At 43.5% G+C, this 18880-nt stretch overlaps 1 pseudogene; it reads right to left on the bottom strand.

Moving 5' to 3' along the window:
• Positions 1-3193: 3193 nt before the first annotated feature.
• LOC143675268 (U1 spliceosomal RNA) lies at positions 3194-3343 on the bottom strand (annotated as a pseudogene).
• Between the last annotated feature and the right edge of the window lie 15537 nt (positions 3344-18880).

Below are 18880 nucleotides of genomic sequence, written 5' to 3'. Positions count from 1 at the left end.
ATGAATACAAGCATTCAAGAGTCCCAACAAACCCATGCAGGATAAACCCAAGGAGAGCTGTGCTCAGACACAAAGTAATCAGGGTATCGTATGGCACAGACAGAGAGAGAGTTCTGAAAGCACCAAGAGACTAGCAATGAGTTATGTACAAGGGAATTCCATAAGGTAAAGAGCCAATTTCTCATCAGAAACCATGGAGGCAAGAAGACAGTGTAGGAACTATTCAAAGTGCTGAAAGAAAACAACTGCAAACCAAAAATTTTATATCCAGTGAGATTCACTTTAAAAAATGAGGGGGAGACTAAGACATTCCAAGATAAACAAAAGCTGTGAGAATTCTTCACCATTGGACCTGCCCTACAAGCAATGCTAATGGGAGTTCTTCAGGCTTAAAGTAAAGGACACCAGCCAGTGGTTTAAAGTGGCATAAAGGAACATATACCTCTTAAAGCTTGTCATTTGGGTGATTTTACATGCTAGTACTATTGTATTGTATTTGTTGTTAGGTAATTCCGCTTAGTTTCTCACAGGTGATAAAATGCAAATGCACAAAAAGAAGACAAATCAATGGTTTTGGCTTTAAAGTGTAGGCAGAAATGATTTGTAACAAGTACAAAAAAGAGATGGAGGGGTATAAGAGCAGTGTATGTGTGTGCTATTGAAGATACATTGCTATTAAATCAAATATGATTGTTATAGACTTAGAATGTTACATTTTAACCCCATGGTAACTGCAAAGTAAACACATGAAATATATATTAATAAATAAATGATAAAGGACTCATAATGGTACACTACAAAAAAATAGTAGTGTACCTCATAAGCATAAGAATCTGCTCCTCATAAGAATTTTTGACTACCAGCTAGACCTAACAGAAATATAGAGATCACTGCACCCAACAAAAGCAGGATACATTTCTTGAGTGCGCATGGGTCAATCTCCAGGATAGATCATATGATAAGTCACAAAATAAGTTTCAATAAATTAAAAAATATTAAAATAATAAAATGTTATCATCTCCATCCACAGTGTAATGAAGCTAGAAATCAATGACAGAGGAAAAAAAAAGGAAAAATTCACAAATATGTGGAAATTAAACAACATACTCTTTTTTTAAAAAAAAATTTATTGTATTATATAACATATATACAAAGCAAAGCAAGAAAAAAGCAATAGTTTTCAAAGCACTCTTCAACAAGTAGTTACAGGACAGATCCCAGAGTTTGTCATGGGCTACCATATGATCATTTCAGATTTTTCCTTCTAGCTGCTCCAGAATATAGGAGGCTAGAAGGAATAAATATTTTTTATCATCACAATCGACTTCTTTTTGTTAAAAATAGCATATATACAAAAAAAGCAATAAATTTCAAAGCATAGCACAACAATTGGCTGTAGAACAGACTTCAGAGTTTGGTATGGGTTACAATTTCACAATTTTAGGTTTTTACTTCTAACTGCTCTAAGAAACTGGAGACTAAAAGAGATATCAAGTCAATGATTCAGCAATCATATTCATTTGTTAAAACCTACCTTCTCTGTATAACTCCACCATCACCTTTGATCTTTATATCCCACTCTTTAGGGGAATTTTTTTTTTTGGGGGGGCTATGGCCATTCTAACTTTTTCATGTTGGAAGGGGCTGCCAATAATATGAGGTAGGGAGATGGAACTATGTGATGTTCTGGAGAGGCTGGGCCCTCTAGCTTTCAGGACTAAACTGGACCAGGTCCCATCTGGAGGTTGTAAGTTTCTGGAAAGTTACCCTAGTGCCTGGAACCCTTGTGGAATCTTATATATTGCCCCAGGTGTTCTTTAGGATTGCTTGGAATGGTCCTGGCTGGGGGTTGGCAGGTTATGACAGGTAGCAAGGTCTACCTGAAGCTTGTGTAAGAGCAACCTCTAGAGTAGCATCTCGACTCTATTTGAACTCTTTCTGCCACTGATACTTTATTAATTACACTTCTTTCTCCCTTTTGGTCAGGATGAAATTGTTGATCCCAGGCTGCCAGGTCTGGATTCATCCCTGGGAATCATCTCCCACATCACCAGGGAGACTTTTACCCCTGGAAGTCATATCTCACGTAGCGGGGAGGGCAATGATTTCACTTGCAGAGTTGGGCTTAGAGAGACTGAGGCCACATCTGAGCAACAGCATATTCTTAAACCAATGGGACACAGAGGAAATCACAAGGGAAGTTAGGAAACATATTGAGGCAAATGAAAGTGAAAACACAACAAACCACAAATTATCAGATGCAGCAAAGGTAATACTGAAGAGAAAACTTATTGCTCTAAATGCTTATATTAAAAAGGAGAAAGATTTCAAATCAGAGACCTAGCCTCCAAACTGGAAGATCTAGAAAAAGAAAACCAAGCTAAACTGGGAGGAAATAACAAAGATTAGAGCAGAGAAAAATGAAATAGAGAACAATAACATCCACAGACACACAAAAAAACAATAAAGGGAATCAACAAAGCAAAAGGTACTTCTTTGGAAGAATCAATAAAATTTGAAAACCTTTAGCTAGACTGAAAAAAAGGGAGAGGACACAGATAAATAGATCAGAAATGGAAATGGGAAATTACTATTAACCCCACAGAAATAAGAAGGACTATGAGAGAATACTATGAAAACTGTATGCCAACAAATTAGATCAAAGAGATGAAATAAACAAAGCGCTAAAGACAAGCTACCTACTGTGACTCAAGAAGAAATAAAAGATCTCAATAAACCAATAAATGGTAAAGAGAATTAGTGATCAAAAACCTCCCAACAAAGAAAAGCCCAGGACCAGATGGGTCAGTGGTGAATTTTACCAAGTGTTCCAAGAAGGATTAACACCAACCCTATTCAGATTATTCCAAAAAGTGAAGGTCGACATCACCCTCATACCAAAGCCACATAAAGATACCACAAGAAAAGAAAATTACACACCAGTATCCCTCAAGATTATAGATGCAAAAATCCTCAACAAAATACTTTCAAACCAAATCCAATAGAACATTAAAAGAATTATTCACCATGAAGAAGTAGGATTTATTCCAGATTTTGTAAGGGTGATTCAGCATAAGGAAATCAATTAATATAATACACCACATTAACATAAGAAAGGAAGAAAACCACATGATCATCTCAATGGATGCAGAAAAGGAACTTGACAAAATCCAACCCCCCCTTTTTTTTTTTCAGGGGAGAGCGCGAACACAGTCCCACTACCACAAATTATCCAGTCATTTGGGGAAATCGCAGGGGTCAGCACATCCAGAGTGCAATGGATAAGCCTCGCCCTGGGAAAACCACCTTCATCATCATGGTAGCTCCCCTGCCAGGTAAGTATCAACCAACACCCCTCTTGATAAAAAACATAGAAAACTAGGAATTGAAGGAAACGTCCTCAACATGATAAACAGCATATATGAAAACCCCACAAGCAACATCATACTGAATGGTGAAAAACTGAAAGCTATCCCTGTAAAATCAGGAACAAGACAAGGATGCCCACTGTCATCACAGCCATTCAACGTTGTACTAGATGTTCTAGCTAGAGCAAAAGAAATGAAAGACATCCAAATTGGAATGCAGATGACATGATCTTATATAGAGAAAACACTGAAAAATTCACAACAAAGCTACTAAAACTAATAAACAAATTGAGCAATGTGGCCAGTTACGAGATCTACACACAAAAATCAGCAGTGTTTCTATACAGATGTAACGAAAAATATAAAAAGAAAATCAAGAAAAAAGTATATTTACAATAGCAGCAAAAAGGATGAAATATCTAGGAATAAATCTAATTATGGATGTAAACAACTTGTACATAGAAAACTACAAAAATTGGTAAAATAAATCAAAGAAGATCTAAATAAATTGAAGACATTCCATGTATAGGGTCACTCATTCATTGTTGGTGGGAATGTAAAATGGTGCAGCTGCTGCGGAAGACGGTTTGGTGGCTCTTCAGAAAATTAACTATAGAATTACCATATGAATCGGAAATCCCAATTCTAGGTATGCATCTAAAAGAATTGAAGGCAGGGACTCAAAAAGATATTTGCATACCCATGTTCAATAATTCACAATTGCCAAAAGATGGAAGCAACCCAAGAGTCCGTCAACTGATGAAAGGATAAATAACATATGGTATATGCATGCGATGGGATATCATTCAGCCATAAAAAAGAATGAAATTCTGATACATGCGACAAAATGGGTGAGCTTGACGCCATTGTACTGAGTAAACTAAGCCACACACAAATGCTGTGTGTTCTCACTGACATGGAATATGGAGCCAGAAACTGGAGCACAGGCTACTGCGGGAGGGGAGGGGAAGCCAATGCTTCCATTGCACAGAGTTTGTGTTTGTGCTGGCGGAAACGTTTGGTAAGGTTGACAGTGGGTGGCACAACATTAGGTACACAGTTAACAGCACTGAATTATGTATTTTAATATGGTTGGGGGGGCAGATTTTAGGTCATTTATATATTCCTAGAATAAAATATGAAAAAACAAAAACATAGCACGGTATAGCAGAGTGAGCCCTAATGTAAAGAATGGGGTGTAGCCAATTGCACAATTATAAAAATGTCCTTTCATGAATTGTAACACATGCTCCATTTCAACTCCAGGCATTGAGAGCATAAGGAACTCTGTATTTTAGACATTATTTTTCTGTAAACCCACAACTTCTCTAAGGTAGAGGAAGGGGGGAGGCGAGGAGAGGGAGAGGGAGAGAAAGGGAGCGGGAGGGGAGAGAACAAACAGGTGGGTTTTCACTAAAACTTTTAAATCAAAACTGGGCTGTCGTTTGCAGATCATTGATCTAAAAGAAAACAAAGGGAAAAATCTTTTCGACCTTGGGCTAGGCAAGATTTGTTAGATTTAACAAAAACAGCAGGGACCAAAACACTGATAAATAAACTGCATCAAAATAAAACTATTGCTCTTCAAAAGAAAATGAAAAGATACGTCATAGGGAGAAAATATTCAGAAAATAAATATCTTATAATGTCCTTGTGTCTAATATATAAAGAACTCTTACAACTCAATAAGAAGTCAAACAATGCAATAAAAATGATTTAAATAACACTACAGAAGAAAATTGCCAAATGCATAAGTACCAAAAATATATATCATCAAGGAAATTCCATTGGGAAGTATAATGAGTTTCCACCACAAAAAATGGCTAAAATTAAAAAGTCCGTGTACTATCGAGTGCTGGAAGGATGTACTGCAACTAGGACCTCTCTGGCATTGCAGAAATATAAAATGGTATAAACACATGAATAACAATTTGGCTGCTTCTTATTAAGCTAATCATATGCTTATTACTTGGCCCTCCGATTCTACTTTCAGACAATTACCCAACAAAATGAAAGCCTGTCAAAGTCCCCTGAGAGAGGGGAGAAAGACTATGGAACTATTAAACCTTACCATCAGGGAATCCCCTGATACTGTGTCAAACTTTAGGGAAACCCACAAGGATAGGCCAAGCCCTTGATCCTGAGGCTTACTCTTGTGACGCTTATGCATGTGAAAGAGAAGCTTAGTCTACCTACAGGCATGCCTAAGAGTTACTTCTGGAGGACCTCTGTTGTTGCTCAGACGTGGCCTCAGTCTCTCCAAGCCCAACTCTGCAAGTGAAATCATTGTCCTCCCCCCTACGTGGGACATGACATCCAGGGGTGAAAGTCTCCCTGGTGATGTGGGAGATGACTCCCAGGGATGAATCCAGACCTGCCAGGAATTCCATTCTGACCAAAAGGGGGAAAAGAAGTGTAGTTAATAAAGTACAGTGGCAGAGGGAGTTCAAATAGAGTCGAGAGGCTACTCTGGAGGTTGCTCTTACACAAGCTTCAGTTAGACCTCGCTACCTGTCATAACCTGCCAACCCCCAGCCAGGACCATTCCAAGCAATCCTAAAGAACACCTGGGGCAATTTATAAGATTCCACAAGGGTTCCAGGCACTAGGGTAACTTTCCAGAAACCTACAACCTCTGGATAGGTCCCTGGTCCAGTTTAGTCCTGAAAGCTAGAGGGCCCAGCCTCTCCAGAACATCAGATAGTTCCATCTCCCTACCCCATATTAGTGACAGACCCTTCCAACATGAAAAAGTTAGAATGGGCATAGCCCAAACACCCCCAATGAGAAGATGGAAAGATCAAAGGTGATGGTGGAATTATACATAGAAGATAGGATTTAACAAATGGATATGAATGCTGAATCATTAAATTGATTTCTCTTTTAGTCTCCAGTATTTTAGAGTAGCTAGAAGTAAAAACCTAAAATTGTGAAATTGTAACCCATTTCAAAGTCTGAAATATGTTCTATAACTAATTGTGGTGCTGTGCTTGGAAATTTATAGCTTTTTGTATATATGTTATTTTTCACAAAAAAAGAAGGAAAAAAAGTCTATTGTGATGATAAAGTATTTAAGCCCTCTAGCTTCCTATAATCTGGAGCAGCTAGAAGGAAAAATCTGAGAAGATGGTGTGGTAGCCCATGACAAACTCTGGGATCTGCCCTGTAACCACTTGTTGAAGAGTGCTTTGAAAACTATTGTTTTTTTATTTCTTTGTTTTGTATACTATACAATAAAAAAGTTAAAAAAATAAAAATGAAAGCCTGTATCCACACAAAGCCTTGTACAAGGATGTGCCTGGCAGCTCTATCCAGAATGGCCCCGAATGCATCCTGCCTGGTCAGGACACAGAAAACACGTGAACTAAACACGGAATCAAACTGTGCTAAGGAGCGACCATCATCGTGTTGAAGAACTCCAGCTGTGCCCCACGGCCGAGGGGAGGACCGAAAGGCAGACTGGAAAGGGGTACCTTTTCCCCACCTGGGGCTCAGACCTGCTGGGAAGGCACAGCTACAGCGCTGGGGCCGCCCTCCACCTGGCAGCCTGGGCCGGAGCCAGTGCACAGCTGCAGGCAGGGCGCAGGCGGGCGGGCAGGTGTGCGGGGACGTGCCGGGAGCGTGCCCTGTTCCCGTGCAGAGTGCTCGCTGGGCGGCACGCTGAGCAGGTGCGGGGACGCACTGCTGGGCATCATCTCCCTACCCCTCTCCCACCCTCCCCCAGTGCTCACAGACCTGCAGGAGGACCAAACAGTAAACCCCCAAACAAACGACAGCACACCAGTGCCGGGATAATACCTCCCTTCCTCCGGCAGCGTCCTTCCAGCGCCCTCTATTGACAAAGCTTAATAGTGCGATGCTTGCTGCAAAAGAAATGCTTCTAGAGCTCAGCCACTGCTGTGGAGCCGGGACCGCGCGGTGGGTTTGGAGCAGAGAGGTAATAAGCTGCTGTCGCCTACACCCCCTGGCTACTCAGCTTCCATGTGTGCCATTTCACACACATTTGCACTCCTGTTTTAAAGAAAGTCAATACTTCCATTTAACAAGACACAGCTATCCTGCTGATAAGTGGATTTCATTCTTCCCTCAAATGAGAAGACTCTTGCCAGCGGTCACTGCATCCATAGCTGGCTATATTGATTGCTCCTCAATGTACTTAGTTTCCTCAACACCAAATGTGAGTTAGCCTTCAATGACTTGTAGATAAAATAAAAATGGATTGGAGAGTATAAACAATGTCAGCATGCACAAATTAACACGTGCTTACAGTGAGCAGAGAGAAGACACGCCAAGGCGTACGGACTTCACTTCCATCATGGTCATGAGGCAGCAGGCACAGCCAGGGCTCTCCTCTTCACTTACGCCGCAGTGTCTTGCCCTCGGCCCCGCGCTCTGGGCTCTTTACCCAGTGGGGGGGGGGGGGCGGTCCTGACTTTTATTCCCAAAGGGCGTGAGTCCTCTGAGACCTCCATCCCTTCTTTAGCTGCTGTGGCCGCCCATTCACTGGACAGCTGGACGTGGAGGGGCTAAGAGGTGCCCAGAAAATCTCACGCTCCCCACACAGGGTCCCCTGCCTCCACTGGGTCGGAGTAACCACCCCCCATGGTGACCGGTGCCACTCACACCAGCGGTGGATTAGCTTCTTTGTGCTGCTGCCCTGCTGGCACGAGCAGCCCCAGCTGGCCCAGTGGCCGCCTCATTTTCCAATTTGATGGCTTCATTTTGTCCCCAAGTGGAAACTTCCCCCATGTGGGAGCTAAGCTCCCCAAGCCAGCCGAGTTTAAAGTTGCTGGCACAGGAAGCAAACCTTCGGAGTGGTTTATTAGGCGTAACAGGGACAGGAACCACTCCCTTTCTACCCTTTGGTTCCTAGACCCATCTATTCTGGCTATGGGAGGACAGACCATGTAACTGTCCTGCATTTAAAATATATACTGTGTTCTGCAAATCAGTACCCCTTCCTTTTAGGCTGTCGGTTCCAATGTGCCGCCATAAGGGAGTCTTCAAGAAGCCTTTCTTCCCCTCAGTTAGAAAAGCTGCTTTGAGGAGACGTGGCATGTGGGGCGGCCGACCAGTTCCATGGATCCGAGCTGCATTGTTCTGCTCTGACTTAGCTCCTTGACCAGGCACCCACTGTGATGTCCCTGGTGGATAATGTTTTCAGTGGTGGCGCTGGCATCACGGGTAAGAAAAGAAAATCCACACCCAGAATGAGCCTGTTTCAGTGAGAACAAACCTCAGCCCCTCCGTGTTAGCAGTTCAGTGTAACCTGGGTGGCTAATGTTGGCTTCTTCGGGTGGCAGATAGGGCGGCTGCCAAGGGGAAGCCCATGCATTGCTTCCATCCCTGCCCCCACGGCTCGTACTTCGGGGCCCCGTGGAGCAAGCCCTGCAGTGGCTTAGGAAGTTGCTGACTGACCTCTACAGAGCATATCATTTTGTCCACCTGGTTAAATCGCCCCTTTGATGGTCATTCACATGGAGCAGAAATTTATCTTCACAGTCTGTGCCTATGCAGAGAAATCCATCCATGTACATTTTCCCTAGACTTTCTCATCACCAATCTTCCAATCCTGTTCCGTCCAAGTCCCTGACCACCCACCTAAACTGTTACAACTGATCCTTAGTCAATTTAGATCCCCTCCCCCTCCCCTCCCCTCCCCCTCCCCCCCCACTAATGAAATCTGTTGCTCAGAGTTCTTCCCATGGGGAGGGTCTACTGTCATGGCCATCCTTCAGACCTCCCCTCCCCTCCCCTCCCCTCCCCTCCCCACCCCACCCCACCCCCCCCCCCCCCCCCCCCCTCCCCTCCCCTTCCCTCCCCTCCCCTTCCCTCCCCCTCCCCCCCCCCCCCCCGACTAATGAAATCTGTTGCTCAGAGTTCTTCCCATGGGGAGGGCCTACCTTCATGGCCATCCTTCAGAGTCACCTGGAATGCGGCTAAAGTACAATGCTGCGTAGTTGGGGATGGTAAATCAGGCTTGCATTTTTTTCCTTGGTCAGCCGGTCATAAGGAATAGAGACGGCTGCGGGCGCGCACTGAGGGAAAGAGGGCAACGCACAAATGCAGCAGCAGCGGGGCCAAAGGGTCTGCGTCATCTGCTCTGGTCACCTGCCTGTACCTTCCAGACCCACCTTCGCTCAGCCTCTTCCATTCCACTCCCGTTTGATGCCACACTGTGTCCGTGTGCACACCACCTTACAACTACGTGGGTGAGAAAACACTCAGTTCACGAGAGGGTGGCCCAGGCCACGTGTTATCTGAGCTCCCTGCTTAGGCCTTCAGTCTCTGTAAAGGCCCAGTAGTGAGCCAGGGGCTGTTTCTTAAAAGGAGACGAGTCATCTTCGGCAGAGGGCACAGAGGTCTGTGCTGGGCCCTCTCGCTCTCGTCTTGGCAGGGGCTCCAGGCAGCCTCTCTGTTCGCCACGGGCACTGACCTTTCACTAGATCTGCCGGGTCAGGAGGGCAATGCTGCAGCTGGGACTGCCAGTTCTCCCCTTGTTCTGCTCCTTGTTCGAAACTGGCAGCCTTTGGCTCTGTAGATGGGTAAAACAGCACACTTAAATATGGTATATATTCACTCCAAAATCCCAAAAGGCCTACCAAATGTTGTGCCTCTTTTCTTCTGGTAGCTGGGACAGGGTGCAGAAACTTGCCTTTTATCTGGGAGGGAATATCTCACGATGCTTCAGACCACTGAATTCCCAGAAATTTCAGAGGTGGTGGACCCCCCTCTTATCACCTCAATTCCTGTGGGGTTTCTCTCTTGCACTCTCATTTGCATTTGTCTTACCAAGACGGTTAAGAACTTCTACTTGTTATTCATCAGATCCAACCATCACAATACCGTCAATACGTGAAGCAGTGCCACATTTTGTGGAGAGTCAAGGCAGCCAAGGTCTCTTCAGATGACCCAATTGTCCCAGGCAGCAAGCAGGGCAGAGGCTCTGCCAGGTGACTCAAGTTCCTTCTGGTGGTCCTTGCAAGTCGGTATGGAGAGAAACGCCCTCGCAGGGGCAATAACTGCAGCCCAGGCGCTGAAGGCATGTTGCTTTGCTCCCGTGGAGATACCACATCAGGGACGGAAGCTGAAAGTGGAGTCACCACCTGACCAACCTTCAGTGGAAGGTGGTCATTCTTCAAGATCCACCTGGCTCCTGCCCAGGCTCCGTGGACAAGTTAACTGGGTGTCACGGTTGGGTTCATGTGTCACCTTGGCCAGGTGGTGGTGCCCGTGTGTCTGGTTGGGCAAGTGCTGGCCTTTCTGTTGTGATAAGGACATTTCATAGAATTAAATCATGATCATGTCAGCTGCATCCACAGCTGACTCCATTTGTAATCAGCCAAGGGGAGTGTCTTCTGCAATGAGTGATGCTTAATCTAATCACTGGAAGCCTTTTAAGGAGGATTCAGAAGAGACAGGCTCTCTTCCTGCTTCGGCTGGCAAGACTCTCCTGTGGAGTTCATCCAAACCCTCCATCAGAATCATCGGTTTCACAGCCTGCCCTGTGGATTTTGGACTCTGTGTTCCCGCAGTCACGTGAGACACTTTTATAAATTTTATATTTGCACGTGTTTATATTTGCTGTTGATTCTGTTTCTCTGGAGAGCACTGGGGACGGGACAGGCACTGCTGCCCTGCTTCTTTCAAGGCATTGGTGGCATTACTTTCTGCAGCTTCCCTGGGGCACAGGGCTGCCTGACGTACCACCCGCTAGGCAGGGGCAGTTCCAGGGGCCACCAGGTAGCTGCTCCTGTCTTGACGGCCTTCACTTCAAGGGGCAGAGAGCCATGTGGGGAATCTGCCAGCTGCCAAATACGTGTATTCCAGCGTTCATTCAGGAACTAGGGAAAGAACCGCAGGTGGGTCTGTCGGACCCGCTAGCCTCCTCCTATCTCTCACCCACCAGCTCACGGCCTCTCCTTTGCCTGCTGGGCTCCAGGGGCGTTTCGAGTTCTTAGGAATTTGTGTTGATTCAGAGCCAGTTTCTAGGCATCCTAAATGGTCTGGGTATTTTTTTTTTCTTTTAAGCTTATTTAATATTTGGCCTTTCATTTTCTCTTTTTCCAGATCCCGGAAAACAGAAAGTTTTTAGATGGCCAATGTTTTGTTCCAGAAGTATACAGCTTTATCACTAATTCATAAAAGAGCTATTTTATAAAGGTACATCTGAATAATTAGAACAAATAAAGTCTTTTAGGCATTTCAAAATATTATCAGTAAAAATACATGATTATTAATAAAATTTCTTTAAAGATAGTTCCAGATTTTTTAAAAGCAATTACTGTTAAAGAATAAATGATTAGAACCACACCTACTCTTTGAGGCCAAAGGCAGAAGGGTTTATTTTGTCTGGAACCTAAATTTTCTGCCGTGCATAATCTAATTCAACCTGTCTGGATAGCTCATTTGAGCAATTGAAACACAGGGAACCCAGAATAAGAATAAGGGCCTTTAATCCTATATAGCTTAATGTAATGCCTGGAATATATTAAGCAAATAATGAAAAAGAATTGGCAAAGTCCCTTGAGGGATGGGAGAAAAAATAAGGAACTATTAAACTTTACCATCAGGGAATCCCCGATACTGTGTCAAACTTTAGGGACACCCAAATCAATAGGCCATGCCCTCGATCCTGAGGCTTATTGTTGTGAAGTTCATGTAGTAGTGGAGAAGCTTAGACTACCAATAAGCATGCCTAAGAGTTACTTCTGGAGGACCTCTGTTGCTCAGATGTGGCCTCAGTCTCTCTAAGCCCAACTCTGCAAGTGAAACCATTGCCCTCCCTCCTACATGGGACATGACATCCAGGGGTGAAAGTCTCCCTGGTGATGTGGGAGATGATTCCCAGGGATGAGTCTGGCCCTGGCATCATGGGATCAACAATTCCATCCTGACCAAAAGGGGGAAAAGAAGTATAACTAATAAAGTATCAGTGGCAGAAAGAGTTCAAATAGAGTTGAGAGGCTACTCTGGAGGTCACTCTTACACAAACTTCAGTTAGACACTGCTACCTATCATAGCTTGCCAAACCCCAACCAAAACCATTCCAGCCAATCCTAAGAACACCAAGGGCAATATATAAGATTCCATAAGGGTTCCATACACTAGGGTAGCTTTCCAGAAACCTATGACCTCAAGATGGGTCCCTGGACCAGATAAGTTCTGAAATGCAGAGGATTTCTCCTCTCCAGAACATCAGCTAGTTCCATCCCCCATCCCACATTACCAACAGCACCTTCCAATATGAAAAATAGCCCAAATACCCCCAAAGAGAGGGATATAAAGATCAAAGGTGATGGTGGAGTTATACAGAGAAGGTAGGGTTTAGCAAATGAGTATGATTGCTGAATCATTAAATTGATATTTCTTTTAGTCTCCAGAATCTTAAAGCAACTAGAAGCAAAAACCAAAAACTGTGGAATTGTAACCCATACTAAAACTCTGAAATACATTCTATGGCTAATTGTGGTGCTATGCTTTGAAATTTATTGCTTTTTTGTATGTTGTTTTTGACAAAAAAATGTCATTGTGATGATAAAAAAATATTTATTCCTTCTAGCCTCCTAAATTCTGGAGTAGCTAGAAGGGAAAATCTGAGAGGATAGTATGGTAGCCCATGACAAACTCTGGGATCTGTCCTGTAACTACTTGTGAAGAGTTGTTCTAGTTTGCTAGCTGCCGGAATGCAATATACCAGAAACGGAATGGCTTTTTAAAAGGGGAATTTAATAAGTTGCTGGTATACAGTTCTAAGGCTGAGAGAATGTCTAATTAAAACAAGTCTATAGAAATGTCCAATCAAAGGCATCCAGGGAAAGATACCTTGGTTCAAGAAGGCCGATGAAGTTCAGGGTTTCTCTCTCAAGTGAGAAGGCACATGGCAAACACAGTCAGGGTTCCTCTCTCATCTGGAAGGGCACATGGCAGACACAGCATCATCTGCTAGCTTTCTCTCCTGGCTTCCTGTTTCATGAAGCTCCCCGGGAGGCGTTTTCCTTCTTCATCTCCAAAGGTCGCTGACTGGTGGATCTCTGCTTCGTGGTGCTGCAACATTCTCTGCTCTCTCCAAATCTCTCTCATTCTCCAAAACGTTTCCTCTTTTATAGGACTCCAGTAAACCAATCAAGACCCACCCAAATGGATGGAGACCTGTCAGTCACCTAACCCAGTTTAACAACCACTCTTGACTAAATCACATCATCCAGGGAGATGATCTGATTACAGTTTCAAAGAGACAGTACTGAATAGGGATTATTCTGCCTTTATGAAATGGAATTTTGATTAAAACATGGATTTTCTAGGAGACATACTTCCTTTCAAACCAGCACAAGAGTGCTTTGAAAATTTCGCTTTGTATATATGTTACATTATACAATAAAACAAGTTTGAAGAAAAAAGAGTACATGATTGTATGGTGAACAAGGAAAATGAAACGTTCTGTTAGGGAGAAACTTTAAAAATAACCAACAGTGTGCACTTTACAGTTTTTTTATTTATTTTTTTTGCAGTGCATCTGCTGAGCAGTTGGCACCTAGAAATGGAGGGAAGGTTTCCTTCTAGAAGGTTCATTTTTTTCTTATCAAGGTATTATAAAAACATCAGTCCCAGTGCAGGGTGGGGGAAGGCGGCATAAGGAAGTAGGAAAAGGAACTCTTTTCTTAAGGAAAAAACGATTTTGCAGGTCATTTTGAACAAAGGCAGAAAAGTTAGAAAAAGGCATGACTTCTAAAAACAAAACACAAAAACTGAAACAGTGTAACACTAACGGGGACACCAGCGGCAGAAAGAGGCTGGAGGTCCTGCTGGTTTTTGCACTTCGAGCTTCTCGGCTCACCGTTCTCACCAGAGCTCTCTGTGGCTCACCGGGAAGGAAATCCTGAAGGTCTGCTGTTTTAACTCTTGTGCACACTTGAGTAAATGGCTCCAGGCCCCTCTGGGGGAGGCTGGAAGGAAACTGCTGGGAGTCCCTGCAGCAGCGGGGAGGGCCTGCTCTCGAGGGAGCCAGCCTCCCTCCGCGAGGGATGGTGGGCGTTGGAGACTGGGTGAGGCCAGTGGTTCTCCACAGGAGCAATTCAAGTCAGGTTTTTCCTACAAAACCTAGAGTTTACCTTTCAAATAAGTCATCCAATATCCTAATTGGCTGCTGCTCTAGTTTATTCCTCAGGACACCAGAAGGTGTTGTGCAGACCGAAGCACTTGGATTCCTGGCATGTCCCTGCTCTTTTTTATGGTTAGTGATTGTTCTAGTTTGCTAGCTGCCAGAATGCAACACGCCAGAGATGGATTGGCTTTTAATAAAAGGGGATTTATTTTGTTAGTTCTTCAGAGAAAAGGCAGCTAACTTTCAACTGAGGTTCTTTCTTACGTGGAAGGTACAGGATGGTCTCTGCTGGTCTTCTCTCCAGGCCTCTGGGTTCCAACAACTTTCCCCGGGGTGATTCCTTTCTGCATCTACAAAGGCCTGGGCTGAGCTGCGAGTGCTGAGATGAGGTGTGCCGAGCTGCTTGGGCTGTGCTGTGCTGAGTCTCTCATTTAAGCACCAGCCAATTAAGTCAAACGTCATTCACTGCAGCAGGCATAGCTCCTAGCCGACTGCAGATGTAATGAGCAACAGATGAGGTTCACGTACCATTGGCTCATGTCCACAGCAACAGAACTAGGTGCCTTCACCTGGCCAAGCTGACACCTGAACCTAAAGTGTGTTACAGAAAATTTAGGCTCTAGACACAATAAACCTCTCTGCCCTTGGTCTTATACGTAGGAGAAGCTCTAGAGTACATACATATCATTTCTTACGCTGTGTTCTGATTTACTTTAGACCAGCCCTACTGGCCTCATTTTTAACTCTAATTGAGGCTTGATCTCTTTTTGGACTGTTGTTGTATAGAGCTATGCCAACTTTCAGGGCTGCAGCCCTCCATCTCTGGGTCTTAGGTGTCACAGAGCTACTCAGAATTAAAGGGAAACACCAGCTGATGCACAGACAGCTCAGGGTCTCAGAATCCAGAAAAATACTCACAACTTCAGACTTGGTGTGGCTGCTCTAAGGGCTCACAGCCTAGGCTCCAATTTTCTTATAAGTATTTTTTGAAAGAGACCTTAGCATTTTTGCTCTTTTGTTTCTGGTATATTTTGCAGAGCACATTGTCCCCAAGGAGCATTCAGTTCATTGTTTGCCTCTCAACGTCCTTTCTTTTTGTAGCTGCACCATATTCCACCATATAAATGTATCACAGTTTGCTGCAATTCTCCTTCTCAGTCATTGTCCTTTTGGCTCCCTCCGTCCATTGGGCATCACGGAGAATGTCCAATATAAACAAACCATGTCTTACCCCCACTTGGTTGTACAATCAACAGCACTCTCAATTTTAGACAATTTTCATTGGTCCATAGCAACAAAGAACTGACAACAGAGCGTCACCAGCTATCGAGTGGAAATTACCCAGGATCACGTGCCCCCACCCCCGGGCTGGTTGCCCCCATAGCACTGTGGGCCTGTTGATGTCGTCCCATCAACTATTGGCCATCGCATGCAGTTCTAGTTTTCCTGTCATACTTCTCGACTACCGACTCTTCGTCCACTATCAAATCTTTGAACTAGTTCATCGAGAACTGATTTGTAATTGTAGATTTGACCAGTGGGACACATGGCACTGGACACCCCCCCTTCAGCCATGCTCCACCTTCAGTGTGGCAGTGTTACTCATATCCCCACTCATCAGTTACTGTCTCTTCTATTCTTTCCCTTCCATTGAAGTTCAACCTCATTGGGTACCTTTCCCCATCTCTAGCTCCTGTGTGCCTTTAGGTCTGCTGTATTCTGCAGAGTAACCTCTGATTTTACCTTTACCAGAGTCATGAGAGTGGAATCATACATATCTGTCCTTTCGTGTCTGGGTTATTTCACTCAGTATTATGTCCTCAAGGTTCATACATCTTGTCATGTACTTTGGAACCTCATATCATCTTACTGCTGCGTAATATTCCATCGTATGTATATACCACATATTGTTTATCCACCCGTCTGTTGACAAACATTTGGATTTTTTCCATGTACTGACAATTGTAAATAATGCTGCTATGAACATTGATGAGCAAATGTCTGTTCGTGTCACTTTCAGCTCTTCTGGGTATATACTGAATAGTGCTATTGCCGGGTCACAGGGCAACTCAATATTTAGTTTTCTGAGGAACCACCAAACTGTCTTCCACAGCAGCTGCTCCATTGTACATTCCCACCAACAGTGAATAAGTGTTCGTTTCTCCACATCCTCTCCAACATTTGTAGTTTTCTGTTTAACAGAAGCCAGTTTCGTAAGTGAGAGGTGGTATCTCATTGTCTTGATTTGCATTTCCCTTATAGCTAATGAAAATGAGCACCTTTTCATGTGTTTCTCTTTTTTGTTCTTTACAAAAGTATCTATTCATATCCTCTGCCCATTTTATAATTGGGCTGTTTGTTCTTTTGTTGTTGAGCTGTATAATTTCTTCATGTATACAGGTTATCAAGCCTTTATCTGACGTGTGATTTCCAAATATTCTCTCCCACTGAGTTGGCTGCCTCTTCACCCGTTTGACAAAGTTCTTTGAGGCACAGAAACCCTTGACCTTAAGCAGCTTAGCTATTTCTTCTTTCACTGCTTCTGCTTTAGGTGTAAAGTTTAAGAAGCTGCCTCCTAATTCTAGACCTTGAAGACGTTTCCCTGCACTTTCTTCTAGAAGTTTATGGTACTGGCTCTTACCTTTAGGTCCTTAATACATTTTATATTAATTTTTGTATAGGGTTAAGGTAAGTGTCCTCTTTCACTCTTCTGGCTATTGATATCCTATTCTCCTTTGCCCATTTATTGAAAGGACTATTCTGTCCCAGTTCAGCAGATTTGGGGGCCTTGTCAATAATCAGTTGACCACAGATTTGGTGGTCTATCTCCGCACTCTTGATTCGATTCCATTGGTCAATACTTCCATCTTTATGCCAGTGCCATGCTGTTCTGACCACTGTGACTTTACAGTAAGCCTTTATTAGTTCAAATAACTTTGTCGTAGATGTCTCAGGGTTTTCTGAGTATAGTATCATGTCATCCGCAAACAATGGAAGTTTAACTTCTTCCTTTCCTATTTGGATGCTTTTATTATTTTCTCCTGTCTAATCGCTCCATCTAGGACTTCTAATACAATGTTGGGTAATAATGGTGACAGTGGGCATCACTGCCTCATTCCTGATCTTAGGGGGAAAGCTTTCAGTTCCTCACCCTTATTTATGATGCTGGCTATGAGTTTTTCATATATGCTCTTTATGATATTGAGGAGGTTTCCTACAATTCCTACCTTCTGAAGTGTAAATAAGTAAGGTCAATTCACAAAAGTACTACTTCTGTGTACAATATTACCTGCATTCACAAATTTGGAAAACTGTCCATCCTTATGAGTGGCAAAGAACAAATAAATAAGATGCCATTGTGTCTTTCCGGTTAGCAAATATTTAAAAATATAAAAGTGAAACCCAGTGTCAGGTCAGGGCGGAGTGAACTGAGTGCTCTCATGTGCTGCTGGCTGGAATGCAAACTGGCCTCCCTTTTCTGGAGAGCAAACTTGGCAATGTGCAGCAGGAATCCTTTTGTTGTTTTTGTTCTGCTTTTATTCTTTGTGTGTGTATGTGTGCGTTTGTTATTTTCTAGCTATTATTATTATTTCATCATATAGCTGTGCATTTATAACCAATTTTGTTATTAGACTGTGTGGTAGTTAGATTCAGGTGTCAATTTGGCCGGGTGAAGGTGCCTAATTCTGTTGCTGTGGACACGAGCCGATGGTACGTGAACCTCATCTGTTGCCGATTACATCTGCAGTCGGCTAGGAGGCGTGCCTGCTGCAGAGAATGACGTTTGATTTAATTGGCTGGTGTTTAAATGAGACAGCTCAGCGTAGCACAGCCCAAGCAGCTCAGCATACCTCATCTCAGCATTCACAGCTCAGCCCAGGCCTTTGGAGATGCAGAAAGAAATCACCCTGGGGGAAGTTGTTGGAACCCAGAGGCCTGGAGAGAAGACCAGCAGAGATTACCCTGTGCCTTCCCATGTAAGAAAGAACTTCAGATGAGAGTGAGCTGCCTTTCCTCTGAAGAACTAATGAAATAAATCCCCCTTTATTAAAAGCCAATCCGTCTTTGGTGTGTTGCATTCTGGCAAGCTTTGGCAGACTAGAACAGATTGATATTAACTTTATAAAATGAGTTCTTTCTTTTGGTTTTTCCTTTTCCCTCAAATTTTTGGAAGAGTTTGAGCAGGATTGGTGTCATTTCTTTTTGGAATGTTTGATAAAATTCCCCTGTGAAGCCACCTTCCCTGGGCTTTTCTTTGTAGGAAGGTTTTTGATGAATGATCGACTCTCTTTACTTGTGATAGATCTGTTGAGATCTTCTATTTCTTCCTGAGTCAGGATAGGTAGTTCGTGAGTTTCTAGGAATCTGTCCATTTCACGTAAGTCATCTAGTTTGTTCATGTAGAGTT

This window comes from Tamandua tetradactyla, chromosome 2, assembly GCF_023851605.1.
Source record: "Tamandua tetradactyla isolate mTamTet1 chromosome 2, mTamTet1.pri, whole genome shotgun sequence".
Taxonomy (NCBI): Eukaryota; Metazoa; Chordata; class Mammalia; order Pilosa; family Myrmecophagidae; genus Tamandua; species Tamandua tetradactyla.
The sequence above is the reverse complement of the archived record's forward strand: the minus strand, read 5'-3'. Positions and strand labels throughout refer to the sequence as shown.